Raw genomic sequence first — 12,826 nt, forward strand, 5'->3', positions numbered from 1 at the left:
CCATGGTTATCTCTGCCTCCTCTGTTATGATTGTCCCTCCAACCCTGGTTAGAATTGTCTCTCCATCCTTGGTTAGAGTTATCCAGCCATCCTTGGTTATAGTTGCCACCTTGATTGTACCCTTGATTGGGGCGGTCATGAAAGTTATAAGTGGCTGCTACAGTGTTGTCTTCTGGTTGGAGTTGCGGACACTCATCGGTATAGTGACTGTAATCTGCACAGATTCTGCATACTCTTTGTGGAACCAGCTGCTGGCTGTGCTGTGGTGGAGAAGGCTGAACTTGCTGAGGCTGTTGTTGGTTCAGTTGCATCTGCTTCAGCAAGTTGGTCATTTCACATAAGCTTTGAGCTATAGCAGCAGTCTCTTTACTAGTGGATACCTCTGCAACAGCTCTTGACCGACTTTGTTTCTGCCTGTGATTCCTAGTAGAGTCAGCTAAGTCGCTGATCAATTGCCATGCTTCTTCTGTAGTCTTGTACTTTTTCATAGAACCATTACTAGCACCTTCCAATGTGGTCCTATCTTAAGATTTCAAACCCTGTGTAAAGTAGCCGAGCAACACTATCTTGTCAATCATATGATGGGGGCATGCTTCTCGAAGATTATTGAAGCGTTCCAAGTATTCATAGAGGGTCTCAGATTCATCCTGAACAATCATAGACATGTCCTTCCTCAGCTTATCGGCAACTTCAGCTGGAAAGAATTTCTCCAGAAACGCTCTCCTAAGTGTATCCCAGTTGGAAACAGTTGTTCCAGGTTGAGTGTAGTACCACTCTCTTGCCTTTCCCTCCAGAGAAAACGGGAAGACTTTCAACAGAATGGAGATTTCATCAGTGCCATCACGCTTAACCGTAGAACAAGCAGTCTGGAAATCCCTAAGATCCTTGATAGGCTCTTGAGCAGGTAAGCCATGAAACTTGGGCACCAAGTTGAGTAGTGAAGACTTTATTTCAAAATCTACAGCTACTGTTGGGTGGTGTGCCTGGAATGGTTGGAGCGTAAAATCAGGGGCTCCTTCCTCCTGGTTAGTGACTCTTCTGGGTGCTGCCATGTCACCTGCACGTAAATGAACTGAATCAGTAGAGAGTGAGCTTGTTTCTTCCTTAGATGACGGTTCAGGTTCGTCCTCAAAGAGGAGTTGCAGACACCGAGCTTGCCTTATACGTAAAAGAGTTCTTTCAATCTCAGGGTCAAATACTGGCAAGCTTGGATCAGGAAGGGAACGCGTCATTTAACGAAAGAAACATACAGCTCATAGTGACAAAATGAAAAGAAAAATTACAATTAAAATAAATACCAATCAATAAATTAGCACACTGTTGCAACTCCCCGGCAACGGCGCCAAAAATTGATGTGGCAGAAATTGACGAGTTAAGAATTTATTAATAGGGATATGTTGCAAGTACAGTCCTTAACCAACCAAAAATCCGCTTATCAATTTAAAAGGGTTTGTCACAATATCGAAAATTAAAATACTAGGAGTATGAATCCCAGGTCGCCTCCTAACGAGTTGCAGAGAGATGTGCTATTTCATCAATCGGGTGTTTTCAAAAGTGATTGAGTTGATAAATAGAAATTTAAATTAGAGAATTTAATTTATTTTAAATAAAAGCCTTGACTGGGGGTAGATTATTTGGAAGCCCTATTCTTGTTGAAATACTCTCAAGATTAATTAATAATTGGAAGTTACTCTGCTTAGTTAACCCTTACTAGGTAAAGGAAAGTCAAGCAAGTTGAAAATCGATTTCTAGTCATAAGTCCTAATCCTCTCCCTTGGGAAGGACTTGAGTTAATGATTAGAGGGTGATTCAACAATAAACCCAATTATAATTTCTCTCTTGAGTAGTTTAACTCAAGGATTCCTTTCAATCATCCCGAATGAAGTCTTGGAACTACTCACTCATCATAATTATAAAATTCACAGAATTAATGGTGAAAATAAAAGAAGACATGATAAACAATAATAAGAGGATTAATTGAAAATAAAAATAGTCTATATTAATAACTTGTAAAAATAAGCCAAAGCCAACTCTAGAGGGATTAAAAATATAGAGGAATAAATATAAAAAGTAAATAACAAAATAAGATGACTAGTACCGGAGGTAGACTCTTCTCAAAAGCTAAAGCCAAAATCTTCCAATGCTAATTATGAATGCTCAAGTGAGTGAAAAATCTAGGGGAGGATTAAATCCAGATCTAAAACTAAAAGTTTATGTAGAATGAATTGTGTCTGTCATTTCTGCTTGTTCCCTGACTCTAGTCTGTAATTTCAGGCCAAAAACTGGGTTGAAATCCGGCCCAGAAACTCTGCCAGCGACTTTTGAAATTCTGCAGATCGCGCATGTCACGCGGACGCGTCATTCACGCGGACGCATCATTCGGCGTTTTTCTTTTCCATGCGGGTGCGTCATCCATGCCTCCACGTCACTTCTGCTTTTCCAATTCGTGCATCTGCGTCACTCATGCGGCCGCGTCACTACGAATTCCTTTCTTCCGCGCAGTCGCGTCGCTGACGCGTACGCGCACTTCTCGCTGGTCATCTCCTCAATTTAATGTATTCCTTCCATTTTTGCAAGCTTCCTTCCCAATCTCTCACTCATTCATGCCTTATAAAGCCTGAAACACTTAACACACAGATCACGGCATCGAATGGAATAAAGGGGAATTAAAATACCTAATTAAAGGGTCTCCAGGAAGTAAGTTTTCAATCATGTAATAATTTTAGGAAGGAAATATAAATGCATGCTAATTATATGAATAAGTGGGTAAAGACCATGATAAAACCACACAATTAAACACATTGTAAATCATAAAATAGTGGTTTATCAGCTATCATGATCCATAGTATCATGATTGGAGAGGAAGTGGATGTTCATGAGATCATGCCTCTAGAACTATACAAGGTGGCTGACAAGCCCTCCACTTTAGCAAGTTTAGCCTTTCCTCATCTTATTTGTCACCTATACAATTCAGCTGGAATTGTCATAGAGGAAGACATCCGCAATAAAGAGGACAAGCCCATCACTAAAAAGAGGATAGAGCAAACAAGAGATCCCGCTCATGGACCTCAACAAGAGCATGAGGAAATTCCTCATCAAGAAATCCCTGAGATGCCTCAAGAGATACACTTTCCTCCACAAAGCTATTGGAAGCAACTCAACACCTCTTTAGGAGATTTGAGTTCCAACATGGAGCAACTAAGGATGAAGTACCAAGAGCACTCCATTATCCTCCATGACATCAGAAAGGACCAAAGAGCCATGAGGGAAGAGCAACAAAGGCAAGGAAGAGATATTGAGGAGCTAAAGCACTCTATAGGATCTTCTAGAGGAAGAACTAGCCGCCGTCACTAAGGTGGATCCGTTCTTTAATTTTCTTGTTATTTGTTTTTCTATTTTTTGTTTCCTATGTTTTATGTTTTGTCTGTGTTTTTGTCTTTATTACATGATCATTAGTGTTTAGAGTCTATGTCTTAAAGCTATGAATGATTACATGAATCTCGCACCTTTCTTAAATGAAAAATGTTTTTATTTGCAAAAGAACAAGAAGTGCATGAATTTCGAAATTTATCTTGAAATTAGTTTAATTATTTTGATGTAGTGGCAATACTTCTTGCGTTCTGAATGTATGCTTAAATAGTGCATGTTTGAAATTGGAATTAAGAAAAGCTGACTCTTGAAAGAATAATGAAAAAGGATACATGTTATTGGTGATATGAAAAATCATAAAATTGATTCTTGAAGCAAGAAAAAGCAAAGAAAAGCAAAAGCTTGCGAAAAAAAAGAGAGAAAGAGCAAGCAGAAAAAGCCAGTAACCCTTTAAACTAAAAGGCAAGGGTAAAGAGGATCCAAGGCTTTGAGCATCAGTGGATAGGAGGGTCCAAAAGGAATAAAATCCTGGCCTAAGCGGCTAAATCAAGCTGTCCCTAACCATGTGCTTGTGTCATGAAGGTCCAAGTGAAAAGCTTGAGACTGAGTGGTAAAATTCGTGATTCCAAGCAAAAGATTATGCTTAAGAACTCTGGGCACCTCTAGCTAGGGACTCCAGCAAAGCTGAGTGACAATCTAAAAAGGTTCACCCAGTTATGTGTCCGTGGCATTTATGTATCTGGTGGTAATACTGGAAAATAAAATGCTAAGGGTCACAGCCGAGACTCATAAAGTAGCTGTGTTCAAGAATCAAAAAGAACTTAACTAGGAAAATCAATAACATTATCTGTATTTCTGAGTTCCTAAAGAGGCCAACAATTCTGAACTCCAATGGATAGAGAGATGCCAAAACTATTCAAAGGCAAAAAGCTACTAGCCCCGCTCATCTAATTAAAACTAATCTTCATTGATATTTTTGAAATTTATTGTATTTTCTCTTCTTTTTATATCTTATTTTGTTTTTGGTTGTTTGGGGACAAGCAACAATTTAAGTTTGGTGTTGTGATGAGCGGATAATTTATACACTTTTTGGCATTATATTTAGGTAGCTTTTAGTATGTTTTAGTTACTTTTTATCATATTTTTATTATTTTTTATGAAAAAATCACATTTATAGACTTTACTATGAGTGTGTATGTTTTTCTGTAATTTCAGGTATTTTTTGGCTGAAGTTGAGGGACCTGAGCAAAAATCTGATTCAGAGGCTGAGAAAGGACTGCAGATGATGTTGGATTCTGATTTCCCTGCACTCAAGCGCGTTTCTCTAGAGCTTCAGAAATCCAATTGGTGCATTCTCAATTGGGCTGGAAAGCTAACATCTTGGGCTTTTCAGCAATGTATAATAGTTTATACTTTGCTCGAGATTTGATGGCCCAAACTGGCATTCAACGCCAGCCAGAGACCCTTTTCTGGCATAAAACGCCGAAATTGGCACCAGAACTGGAGATAAACACCCAAATTGGCATCCAAGCTGGGATTTAGCTCTAGAAAAGGCCTATGCACGTGTAAAGCTCAATGCTCAGCCCAAGCACACACGAAGTGGGCCCCGGAAGTGGATTTCTGCACTATCTGCACTTAGTTACTTATTTTCTGTAATCCTTAGTAACTAGTTTAGTATAAATAGCACTTTTTACTATTGTATTGGGGGGCTTATTCCATTTTTAACATTTGGGGAGGCTGGCCATTTGGCCATGCCTAGACCTTTTTCTCTTATGTATTTTCCAACGTTGGAGTTTCTACACCTCATAGATTAAGGTGTGGAGCTCTGCTGTTTTTCATGAATTAATGCAAGTACTGTTCTCTTTCAATTCATGCTTACTTCTTCTCCAAGATATAGTCTCCTACTTAATTCAGTTAAGTCAGAATGAAGGGGTGACCCGTGACAATCACCCACTATCTTCGTTACTCGCTTAGCCAAGATCCACGTGCCTAGGGGTCTACATGATGTTCAACGTAGTCATTGGACGACAGCCGGAGTATAGTCTTTTGGGTCTCTGATCCACAGATTTGACTTGCCTCTCCTGACAACATAGCGTTCGAATTCGTGAGATTAGAACCTTCGTGGTAAAGGCTAGAACCAATTGGCAGCATTCCCGAGATTCGAAAAGTCTAAACCTTGTTTGTGGTATTCCGAGTAGGATCTGGGACGGGATGACTGTAACGAGCTTCAAACTCACGAATGTTGTGCGCAGTGATAGTATGCAAAAGGATAGAGAGATTTTATTCCGACACAAGTGAGAATCGATAGATGATTAGCCGTGCGGTAGCTGTGCCTGGTATTTTTCATCCGAGACGAGAGATCCGACAGTTGATTAGCCATACAGAAACCGTACCTGGACTATTTTCACTGAGAGGACGGATGGTAGCCATTGACGATGGTGATCCACTAACATACAGCTTGTCATGGAAGGGAGAACGCTTGATTGGATGAAGATAATAGGAAAGCAGAGGTTCAGAAGCAACAAAGCATCTCCAAACGCTTATCTGAAATTCCCACCAATGTATTACATAAGTATCTTTATTTTAATTTACATTTTATTTATCTTTCAATTATCAAAACTCATAACCAATTGAATCCGCCTGACTAAGATTTACAGGATGACCATAGCTTGCTTCAAGCCGACAATCTCCGTGGGATCGACTCTTACTCACGTAAGGTTTGATTACTTGGACGACCCAGTGCACTTGCTGGTTAGTTGTACCAGAGTTGTGAAAAATGTGATCATAATTCCTTGCACCACAACTCCAATCCTTAACCCTATTCCTATCATTTATTCCAATTCGGTATTCCTTTCACAATCAAACTGCATCTAAACATAAATTCAACAACCTTCTGATTCTTCTTATTAAGACCTGCAAGATAACCATAGCTTGCTTCAAACCACAATCCTCGTGGGATCGACCCTGACTTACTCAGGTATTACTTGGATGACCCAGTGCACTTGCTGGTACTGCTGTACGAAAGTGTGGGGTTCATGTGCACCACAGGGTTCAGTCATCTCTGTGGTTGCACAACTGGCTTGGCATCATCTTTGAGTAGAATCATTTTCATGCATTTGGTCAGACTGATCCCCTTCAAGTCACTTATGGACCATCCGATAGCGGTTTTATGGCTTTTAAGTACTTGAATCGGCACTTCTTATTCATGCTTCCTCAGGGAAGGGCTTATGATTATTGGCTAAGTGTTTTTGTCTCCAAAGAACACATACTTTAAGGATGGGGGTAAAGGCATTAGCTTGAGTTTAGAAGGCCCATCTTCCACGATAGGTGTGCTTAGCATCTTCTTCTGATGTTCTGGTTCATCCAGTTCAGGCATATTATCTTCAAAAATAGTATCCAGTTCCTCTTCAAGTCTTTTAGCCTCAAACACTTCTTCAATCAAGGGTTTTATGACATCTATTCTCATGCATTCCTCAGAGGGATATGTATGTTGCATAGCCTTGACTGCATTTAGTACGACTTTGTCTTTATTCACCCGCAATGTCACTTCCCCTTTTTTAGCATTGATAAACCATTATTTTATGATTTATATTATGCTCAATTGAGTGGTTTCAATCAAGTCTTTGCTCACTTATTCATATAAATTGCATGGTTTTACAATTCCGTCCTTACTCCTTAATATATGTGAAAATATGTTTCCTATACCATAAAATTATTAATTTTAATTATCCTTTATTATCATTCAATGTTGTGATCTGCGTGTTGAGTATTTACAGGCTTTATAGGGCAGGAATGGCTTAGAGAAGAGGAAGGAAACATGCAAAAGTGGAACGAATGCACGAAAATGAAGTTTTGAAGGAAATGGCAGTGACGCGCACTAAAAAACCACTATTTTATGGTTTATCTTGTGCTCAATTGAGTGGTTTTTATCAACTCTTTACCCACTTATTCATATGATTTACATATTTTACATTTTCCTTCCTGATTTTGTGCTATGATTGAAAGCATGCTTCTTTGGTCTTAATTTTGCTATATTTAATCTCTCTTATTACCATTCGATGCCTTGATATGTGTGTTAAGTGATTTCAGAGATTACAGGGCAGGAATGGCTTAGAGGATGGAAAGGAAGCATGCAAAACTGGAAGGAATACAAGGAACTGAAGGAACTGCTAAAGCTGTGTGTAACTACCCCTCTCGCTTTGAGTTTGGTTCTAATTTTGTTGATAGGAATGGGAGCTATAACAGGAATATGCATCAAGGTCTAAGCAATCAAAGATGGATGGAGCCAAGAGGATATGATCAACCTTTTAGGCAACAACACCTTCCAAGATATCATGGACAGAGACCATTCTACAATGCATACCAAACTGATAGATATGGTGGACCTCCTTGTAATTACCAACAAGCCCTACCCTGTGCTCATAGACCATCCTCTCAACATAGCTTCGAACCACCACACTCACAAGCTCCCTTTCACCATTCGCCACCATATGATCCTTATTCACCCCAATGCCAATCCAATTACTCCCAAGAACCTCCACTTCCCTATGCACCATGTCGATATCCATCAAGCAAAGAATCACAGGCTTGCCTCAAAGAAACAGTAGATCAGTTTCATGCAACTCTTCATCAACTGGAGCAAGCAATAAATCAATTATCTTCCAAATTTTCGGACACTGAAGGAATCCCCATGACTTCATGTGGAGAATCTAATGAAGAACGTAGCATGAAGGAGACACTAGAAGCTCCAGTAGACAGTATAGAGCATAACTTCGTACTGGAACAAGTAGAGGACGCTGTCATTGTAGAAGAAGAAGAGTTGGTTGAAGATTTAGGAGATGCTGAACCTCCACAGGAATCCAGAATTATGGAGAATTCCGTCAAGGACATTACACTTGTTGCTAAGGAGGATAGTGCACAGCCCCCAAAGCAGGCATCTTATGAAGAACTGGATGGAACAACCCAAGACGCAAGTCTCCTTGAGAATGAAAATCACGAGTCAAGTTATCCTAGTAATGAACTTGCATCCACAAGTGAATTCTTTGAGACAGAAGAATCTTCCCCGAGTGAATACGAAGGTGATGCTGAGGTAGATTTTTCTCAACCTCCAACTTATGACTTGAGTGATGATGAGAAGATATCGAAGACTTTGATCAAGTCATGGTTGAAATTGAAGAAGTTTGAAAAGAAGTGGAGGAATTCACAAAAGACCACAAGGGAGTAGAGCTTGCAAAACCACTGGAAACACATATCCCAAGGCCATTACCGCCCAATACAAACTTCAAGTGGGTAAAATCCTTAGCTTTTATCTTTATTTTTCTACTTGAAACAGATATCCAGCTTAGAGCTCTCTGCGGCTTTAAGAGAAAAAGGGAATTGGCTCGCACTCAGAGTTGGCGTACAAGATTCAATGAGGCTTCACACTTCAATTTGAGGTGAAAAGATTGATGTCAAGCTCCATTTAAAGGATCTCGGAAGCTGTTTGGTCACTACAGTGAGAATTCAGATTACTTATCACCCAGCTGGAAAAATGTAGATCAAGACAAAAACGGGTGTAAAAGTAAGGTTTGGGATCCTGGAGTCTATTCTGACATTCAACACCCCGGGAGCCTGGAAAGCTGTTTGAAACTGCTCAAAGGCTTTACGTGCCTTGTTTGGAACCCCGGAGGATGCTGGCATTCCAAACACTGGTAGAGATTTCTGTATGAATTCGAGCACAAGCCACCATAACAAGAAGCCCATCAATGTCCAACTTAAGGACTTTAACTAAAAGTGCTAGGTGGGTGACAACCCACCATTGTATGATCGTTCCTTTTCCATTTTAGTCTGTTTTTGAATTTTGATTAAACCTGGAATTGTGCATAACATTCATTGCATTCTGCATACTACATAAAAAAATAATAAATAATAAAAAAAGGGGAGCACGCGACGCAACAGAGTCAATGACGCGTCCGCGTCGTAGGTGCCTTAGAACGAGAAGAAAAGGAACAGAGAGTCACACGAAAGTGTGGATGGAGGCGTGCCTTTGACACAAACTAATCTACATGACCGCGTGGACGACGCGATCGCGTCATTAATGAAATAGCCACCCCACGCGTCCGCGTCACCCACGCGACCGCGTGGCCCTGTAAATCGACATATAAGGGTGTATGGTCAAATGTTGAGCTGGAATTGGGCTGGACTCGTGCTAGCAGCACAAGCCCTACCACGCGAACGCGTGTCCTATGTGTCCGCGTCGTTCTTTAAACAAGGCCATCCACGCGATCGCGTGATCCAAAGTTTTGGCAAAATGAGCTTTTCACCAGAGAGTTGCGCGACCGCGAGGCTGCACTCGCGCTGAAGGCACGAACCACTTCACGCACACGTGTGGCCCACGCATTCGCGTCACTTCATCGAAGCGCTATCCACGCAACCGCATGCCTCACACGCTCACGTCGCCTGCGCTGCACAGCTTATCCATATCAGCCAAAATATCTTTTCTTTTCTTCTCCAATCCTAATTTTTACTTCTCCCTTCTTATTTCTTTCTTCCTCCTTTCTTTCTTTCTTTTTCTTTTTCCATTGGTGTTAAAATTCTCTTCTTCAACTATTGCATATTTTCTTGAATTATTCTGGTGCTTCATGACTTGTTTTATTCTGATTGGATATTATTATTCATAAGTCAATGCTAATTTTTATAATACTGATATTCCTTTTGCATTGATATCCACTTAAACAATCTTGCATTACCCACACTCTCTTCCCCATTGTTGCAACTTTTGCACTATAGATATGCCATTTGCTTCCACTATTTTCTCACTTGCATGTTGTAGCTACCATGTAATTGAGACCTTTACTATTTGGCATTAACACCCATATGTTATTTACATTCTTATCTTTATTTTTGGGTTACTTTTCTTCTTTTCCCCCTTCTTTCAGGATGGCCACAACGAAAAGAGAGGAAAAGCTTCTTAATGGGGAGACAAACAAGTTCATCTGCTCAATCTTTGGAGAAAAGCATCAGTTGAAGCAACCCGCCCACCTGCACATCTTTGCATGCACCGAGGACGGTGCAATCTTTAAGTGTGGGGAGGTCGATACCGATCTCCACGGGTTAGTTAGTCCCTCCTCAACACCAATTTTTAATTTTCTATGTTAATTCATTGCTGCATTTGCATGTATATTTGCATATTTGATTGCATACTTTACCACCACTTGGTTGAAGTAACATTTTCTTTTTCAAGAAACCTTTTATAGCATTTCACTAATTTGAATTAAAATTCTTGAAAAACTTGTTTGAAGAAATTTTATTTTGGAACATGGTTTAGAGCTTGAACACACAAAACCAGTGAGATTTTGAGCCTATTTGAATTGGTTACATCCTATCAACCAATATTTTACTTTTGCTGTGTGTTTTTCTCTCTAAAATTGTGATCTTTGTCTTGTTTAATTCTATATTTCCATGATTTGATGTATGCATGCACTTATATTATTGAGGCCTTATTTCACTTAGCTTACATACCCATATGGCCTTACCTTTTATTATCCTTTGCAAACCAATGTTGAGCTTGTTTTACACCTTTGTTCTTTACTTTAGCTCATCACTAACTCTAAGAGGAAAACAATAATGCCCTTAATTTGAATCCTTGATTAGCTTAGACTAGTGAGAGTGCTCATGAATTAAGTATGGGGAAAGTGGATTTGGAAACGTTTGGTTTGGGAATTGAGTATGTTAGACTTTGTGTGAAAATGTAAAAAATATTGAGAACATGTTTATACATTCAATACCTTAATCATATGCATAAAAAAAAGAAAAGAAAAAAGAGCAAATAATAAAAGGGGACTAAATGCCCCAAAACAAATGGTGAAAGCAATGCATATGAGTTGTACTAAAACTAGGATGCATGAATATGTGGCAAAACATAGTTAATGGGAAGTTAGATTCTGCATTTTAATTAAATGGATTGTCTTAAGTTAGGTGGGAAGTTTAGGTTAATTAAGGATTCAGATTTTAGTCCACTTGACCAAATACAATCATACCTTGACCCTAACCCCATTACGACCCTTAAAAGACTTCTTGATTTGTGTATTGGTGCATTAAAGTTTTGTTGATTGTTAGATGAAGAGCAAGCCTTAGAAAGCAAGATTAGTAGAGAATTGAGAGAATCGAACCTTAAACACCTGAGCGATTAGAGTACATACACTTCCAGGTGAGGGTTCGATGCTCGATTCTTTGTTCCCGGCTTTCATGAGCTATCTTCTTCTTGCAAGTTATTTGTACTTCATTTTTATGATTTGAATTAGTGAAATCCAATTTATGTTTGTCTTGGAGAATTTTTTTACTTTTAACCAAGTAGATAAAAGCATTTTGCATGTAGCTGCATTCATCTTTGATAGGTTGCAGTTCATATATTCTATCATTCCTCTTCACTACTTTATAGCTTCTCTTGAGCTTAGCATAAGGACATGCTAATGTTTAAGTGCGGGGAGGTTGATAAACCACTATTTTATGGTTTATCTTGTGCTTAATTGAGTGGATTTTATCAATCCTTCATACACTTGTTCATCCAAAATGCATAGGTTTACATTCTCCTTCCTGATTTTGTGCTATGATTGAAAACATACTTTTTTGGTCTTAATTTTGCTATGTTTAATCCTCTCTTATTACCATTCGATGCCTTGATATGTGTGTTAAGTGATTTCAGAGATTACAGGGCAGGAATAGCTTAGAGGATGAAAGGAAGCATGCAAAAGTAGAAGGAATACAAGAAACTGAAGAAATTGCTAAGCTATCCACTTTAACCTCTTCGCACTCAAACGATCATAACTTGAGCTACAGAGGTCCAAATGATGCAGTTCTAGTTGTGTTAAAAAGCTAACATTTGGAGCTTCGCAAAGATATATAATTTGCCATAGCTTCCTTGAAGTTAGGTAACGTGGACGCGTGGATGACTCGCACGCGTCGCATCTGCAAATTTCAATCTGACGCCTCCGCGTCACTTTGCCGCAACCTATACGAACCAGATTTCACAATCAGCAATTTCTGGGCTGTTTTTGACATAGTTCTCAGTCCAGAAAACACAGATTAGAGGCTATAAAGTGGGAGAATCCATTAATTCATGATGATTCATTCATAATTCACTTTTCATAATTTAGATGTAGTTTTAGAGAGAAAGGTTCTCTCCTCTCTCTTAGGATTTAGGATTAGGATTCCTCTTAAAGGATTTAAGATTTCTTTTAGTCATTGAGATTGTTTCTTCATACCAGGTTCAATATTCTGTGTTTCTCTTCTACTTTTATTTACTCTGATGCTTTTATTTGTATCTAATTTATGTTGCCCAATTGGCTTATGAACCATTCATGTTAGAATTTTCTTAGTTAATATAATTTGAGGTATTTCAGACTCATGATTGTTTTGCTCTATTTATGATTTATTCTCCCTTTTGGCTTTGGTTAATTAATTGATAATACTTGAGTTA

This window comes from Arachis duranensis, chromosome 1 (genome assembly GCF_000817695.3).
Source record: "Arachis duranensis cultivar V14167 chromosome 1, aradu.V14167.gnm2.J7QH, whole genome shotgun sequence".
In the NCBI taxonomy this organism is placed as follows: Eukaryota; Viridiplantae; Streptophyta; class Magnoliopsida; order Fabales; family Fabaceae; genus Arachis; species Arachis duranensis.